The sequence below is a fragment of the Ictidomys tridecemlineatus genome, unplaced genomic scaffold, assembly GCF_052094955.1.
Source record: "Ictidomys tridecemlineatus isolate mIctTri1 unplaced genomic scaffold, mIctTri1.hap1 Scaffold_1223, whole genome shotgun sequence".
Classification (NCBI taxonomy): domain Eukaryota; kingdom Metazoa; phylum Chordata; class Mammalia; order Rodentia; family Sciuridae; genus Ictidomys; species Ictidomys tridecemlineatus.
Window position 1 is genome coordinate 31,251 of NW_027521117.1, and position 6,168 is coordinate 37,418.

The window sequence follows — 6,168 nt, forward strand, 5'->3', positions numbered from 1 at the left end:
CACAGAGGCTTCAATGTGTAAGCATGCCTGTCACCTGTAAGAAGCAGTTTTGAATTCTTCTAGGTCCACAGGAAAAAAAAAATAGCATGTGCTCACTTACAACAAAGTTAATCAACAAAGCAAATTGAAACTGCTTGCAGCAAACAGCTTCCATTCTCCCATTCCCCAGCTATTTTCAGCAATCGCATCCAGAGTCCAATTCCAGCTCAATATAAAATGTGTGCTCCCAAGGAAGCCTGTATAATTGACATCACCCAACTTGGGGAGGCAAGGGGAATGCTGAGAAGATCAGTTCTTCAAAACTCCTACTTTTTCAGAAAACTCATTGAAAGGCAGGGTACCCACTTGCAGCCATCAGTGGTTGACAGATGGCACAGAGGCTTCAATGTGAAACCGTGAATGCCAATCATTACAAGTGCTTCTGACACACTCTAGTGCAACCTGGGACACCCCAAAGTGCTCAACGAGAACACACTTTGTTCCTGCAAGTGGAAGCAGCTTGCATGAACTGTTTCAATCAGGAAATTCCAAGCTCTTCTCAGCAATCACATTCAGAGCACAGTTTTGGCCCAATAGAAAAAGGGTCCTAGCAAGAGGGTCCCACACCTACGATCACCTTCATAAGGTAGCTTCCCATCTTCTGTGTGGAAGTGGGTTTCTCCTTGGCCCTTATGCTGTAGAGGAGACCACTAGGAGCTAAGCTTCATGCAGGACCATCTGACCCGGACTTTTTGCAAGCCCTATGAAGCCCTCACACAAGCTTAAATGCTACAGGACTCTGCAGACCAGTCCATGCAACAGTAGACATTCATTCATTGTCTAGAGTCTACAGGTTCCTAAATGCATGGCATTCATTATCATCAAATGCACAATTTTGATCAAAAACCATCACAGTAGATCAGGTGACAAATCATCACAATAGATCAGGTAACAAAAACATATATATTTTCAAATAATAATATATTAATGGGAACAACAAATACAGGATAGAGTAACAACTGTGTTACTAAACAAGGTCAAAGACAATGGCAAACTATAGATTCAAACTTTGAAGCAGATAGTAATCAATGTAAATATTCCTGGGCTGCCTCAGCCCCGCCCAGGCACACAGCAGCAGAATGGTTTTGCAAGCATCCTCAGGAGGGCTGCAGCCTTCTTCTTTGCAGGACGAGAGGGAGGTTGAGGCTGGATCCACTCATCATTCTTTTGGGAGAGGCTCCTTTTCCTCAGCACGAAGTTGGGTTTCGTGTGAGGGTTCTTTGCGTAAAATACGTTGGCCTGCGCTGGAATCCTCAGCTCTGGGGAGAGAGGGGTGTACAAAATAAGGTGGCTCAGGAGGTGCTCCCTGGGACACCCCAACATCTGAGAGCCTGTGCCAGAAACGAACTGAGCCACACACCTGAGAGCTCTCCAATTCAGCACCAATACCAACAAGACAGCCTCCACAGTCCTCCCTGAGGAAGAACTAGGCAGAGCACTTCAACAGACCTAATGTCTGTTCCTACCAAAGGCTTTGGACTCCAAAACATCCCAGGTCCTCTTGCGTCTGCCAAAGCACACCACTAGGGTTTGCATCTGAAATCTCCCACAAAAGTGCCGAAGATTCAGACCCCACATGAGCCATCTTCACAGGTGGGTTTGGAAGGAAGCATTGGATGGTGAGTGCTCTGATGTCAACATGCAATTCTCATTCAAGATAAATACACTACTGGGGGGTGGGAGGAACTGGAAGAAAGGTTGAGCATGCTTGGAGGAAGACCTAAACAGGAGTGCGCCCTGGGCACCAGTACCTTGTCCCTGTTGGCTCCACTGAATCCTCATTCTCCAAGTAGAGGTCCTCCTTCTCCTCTCCGTCTTTCTCTCTCTCCCTCTCTCCCAGCCTTGTTCTCTCTCTCCCAGTCTATGCCTTTGTGGCAAGGGCTGAGAAGCTCTCCACTGCCACACACTAGAGCTTTATGGACAGCCTCAGTGCACAACCAAAGAGAAAGTTGTGAAACCCAGAGAAAAGGCCTAGGATTCCTCAAGTATGGCCACGGTGAGGACAGGCTGACCTGCACGGATACCACATTAGAGCCACGCTTCTGCGTTGGTGGAGCCTGCTTCCATGTGAACCAGGCTTCTGAGAATGGAGGCCACATTCCAAATGCTGCCCTCCTGAGAACAATGATTCCAAAGACCAGCAAAGGGACTGCTTCCCTCCAACATGGTGTATGGCCCAGTGGTGCCATGACCCCGAGTGGGGGAATACAACAGCCAGCTTCTCCTTCCTCTGAACACCTCTTTCCTGTTGCCCTCCTCTAACCTAGAGCCTGTTCTCCATCCCTTCTGGGTTGGATGTGGGGATCTCTGCTATGAATTTCTTAGGCTACCAAGGCCCCAGACAGACTTCCTCTTCCATAGACTCTACTAACCTAACAGAAGGTTAAGATAGGAGACAAGTGATCCTAGAACTCATTGGGATGGTGGTCTTCAGCGTACATAGGCTGGGATAATGGCTGCTGAGGTGTTTGGCTCACAAAAGCCAACCAACCAACCAATGAAAAAGCGCTGACATTATTATCAGATGAGCTCTGTGGCTACGTGCTCAGGAAGCCCTCATCTGACTCTAGTTAGGGATCATAACCTGGCTATTGGGATCACTCCTTGGCTAGTGGACTCAGGTGCGGAAGACCATGGAATTGATGCAAAAACAGATGATTCAAGCTGTCTCCCAGGCTGTGTTTTCTTCCCAATTTCATCCTGTTACTGCTTGCTAGAATCTTGGCAATGCTCTGCCCAGGCAGTGGTTTTCTGGTCACACAGAAGGCTTTTAATCCTACTGCTTCAGCCCACAAAATGCCAGTTCCATCTTTAGCCCATGCATTCCCATGTTCCTCTGAAACCACTCCTATCTCAGACCACAGAACCATACTGCTCCTGGAAAGAGGCTTTCCTCCTCACTCCTCAATGATGTCAGCTTTGCATGCGTCTTCATGTCCTGGGCAGGGCACCTGGTGGGGAGCCGCACTAGCCACTGGGGTATACCAAAACACCTGGAGAGCTTACACCAGCAGAAGTGCAGTTGGCTTTGTGCACGAGCCCAACACACCCTGTTAGAGTGTTCTTGGGGGTCAGAGAATGCTCTTTGGTGCTAAGAGTTGACCTGAGTCCACATCCTGACCCTTGCTCTCTGTCATCTGATTGTCCCACTTACTCTGACGGTGAAAGATGATTTGGCCCAGCTCATATTCCTCCGGCTTCTCCTGAGTAAGCAAGTGTAGCTCGAGGGCCCTGCGGATGACGACAGGAGCCCGATCGTGGCAGGTCACCTGGAGCAGCATGGAAGACAGGCCTTCAGGAAATGGGCCTTGAAGTGACTACTCAAGGACAGTGGGCAGGGGCATTCTGGAGGCACCTCCACTCTAAATACAAGGGCAACATCCATGACCCTACTACCTGAGGCTGACCTCCTGCTCATCGCGTGGGCTCTTCCCATAGGCTACTAGCCCAATCCTTGTACATAGGACTTCCTGGACCTGCCATTGCTCTTTGTGGAGCTGCACTCCTCTCCAAGTGAAAGGACCCCACTACCTGCATACAGATGCAATCTCATCCCACAAGTTGGGAGGAATGGGACAATAGCCTCCAAGATCCTAGGTCTGCCCGAGGATGCAGGCGGCATTGGGAATGGCCTAGGCACAAAACCTAGAGGCTTTGGTCTGGATTGCCAGGGCCCAAATCAGACCCAGGAACGTGACCACACACAGGAGTGACGAAAGAGAGCCATGAGAGCTCCTGGCCTCCAGAGGCTCAGTGCTGGCTGGGGTGTACGAGGGCACCTGTTCCAACAAGGGTAAACATTGGGTTACCTGGACATTTAGTGTGCTTGCTCCACATCCATACTGACTCTGCAGAGAGACCCTCTCAGCTCCTTGTTCAAGGAACATGCAGAACCTCATACTGGTGTCCTGCTCCATAGAGGCCAGCATCCCATACAGAGGAACCTGCAACCTAGGTCCTGGCCTGTTCTCATCTGTCACCCATACCTGCCTCTGCCCTTCTGGACTGCATGCTGCCACCTGACACACAGACTCCCTCAGACATGGCGGTGGACAAGCTGCTGCTCTCCCTCATCTCAGCTCCAGCCCTTCACACTGACCTCTTCCTTCTTGATTCCCATCTATCCTCCTGATCATCCAGAAGCTCCAAATTCAAGAGGGCATGAGTAGTCCATGGTATTGGACCAGTGTCTGCTCCCCACCCAGGTGTAAGCACCAGGGGACACCCCTGCTCCCAGGCTTACCAAAACAGTCTTGGCCATCTTTGGACTTTGTGTTTCTAAGTGGACACGAATTAAGCAGGTGTCTCCCACCTGCTTGTGGGAAAGCGGCCTGGAGGACTTGCAGGTTGATTCTGAGAACTGTGGGGGATGGAACATCAGCAAACCCAGAAACAGAAAGCCACCCCAGCCTGTCAGTTGGCTCTATGGGCTTCTAGCACATATGTCCAGGTGCTCAGGCTTCTCATTTCCCCAGGTGGGAGTGGAATGGCAGCACAAGTACAGCTTGAATAAGGTAGGTGTTTACCTCCTTTCCCTTGACCTCGCGGCGTTTCCTCACGATGAAATAATATTTGATTTGTGGATTCATGGACAGATACATCAGTGAGTGGTCAGGGACCTTGATTTCTGCAGAGCAAAGTGGAGAGAATTGTTAGGTGGCACTCAAGGATTAGACCACAAAACACCCACAACCCCTGAGAGTCTCCGCCAGGGCGAGCCTGCACCAGAATTGAGAGCCCTCCTATCCAGCTACAGTGCCACCAAAGACTCCCTCAGTGATTCTTCCCTGGAGAAGATGATGTACAGGATTCTAAACCAAAAGAGCACCTGGCAATGGAAACAGCACCTTGGGCCCAGAACTTCTCAGTGCAGGTTGGATCTGCCAAAGGGACACTGCCAGGATCTGCATCAGGATTGGCAAAGGCTCCTGTGCTTAGGCCTTTCTCCCCAGGGCAGCCATGCTCACACATGGGCATTCAGGGAAGCGTTGGATGGTGGGGGAATTCATCCCCTTGCCCTGGATGAATCCACTCATGGATGAATACACGGAGGGGAGGTGGTATCCATCAGAGGTGTGTTGGGCATGGACATGGGAGGACTTGAGCAGGGTGGTGCCCTGGAGAACTCTATTGTTTTCTAGGATCGCTCTCCTTCCCCTTGTTTCTCATCAGGAGCTGTCTGCTTGGTACTTTTATTCTGGTTCTTGTTCTACTTCTGGCTCTTCTTTCTGTCCTGCATCTTCTTGTAGTTCTTTCTGGGTCTTTTTCCTGTTCTTACATGATTCCTTCTTGTTCTTCTTCTTGTGTATCTCCCTCCACCCTTCCTTCTGTTCACCTCCTTCTTTTTCTTCTTCTGCCTCCTGCTCTTTATCGTGTGATCCTCTCCCCACTCAGGAGTGTCTCTTTCTCCTCCTCCTCCTTCTCCTTCTTTCTCTGGCAATGGTGGGGCGTCCTGAGGAGTTCAAATCTATCACACTCTTCTGCCCAGATGCAGCCTCTGTTCAGTAGTCCAAGATGAAATCAGTTCTCAATCAATGGCCAGGAGTGAAACCAAGACCAAAGACAAGTGACTTCCTTTCTTTGTCATTGTCACAGTCAGGAAAGACTGAATAACAGACACCGCATTCTGGATAGGCTTCTACCTGTGGTAGTCAGCACCTCATCTGGACCAGGATTGCTAAAATAGATTCCACCTCCATAAAGCTTCCCCAATGAAAACAAGGTCTCCAAAATCTAGGAGAGGGCCAGCATCACTGCCACCCTCCTGCCATAAGGCATAGATGCCATCACACCTAGTGGGTTCCAGGCCCCCCGTAGTCCTCCCTTTTGACGTCTTTTACACACAAACCTCCCCTGGTCTGGAGCCTGCTCTCAACTGATGCTTGGGTTGAAAGTCTGTTTCTGAAATCACCTTTGTAGATTCTCGGTTTGGTAATTCCTTTTGACTGGCTTATTTTTTTACTAGGGATAAAGCCAGAGGCACTTAAGCACTGAGACCATTCCCAGGCCTTTTGACTTGGGTACAGGGTCTCCCTAAGTTTCTGAGGCTGTTTGGAAATCCCCTTCCCCCTGCACTGCCTCCCAAGTCCCTGAGATTCGCAGACACTGCCCCTTGCCCAGCTCCTTGCA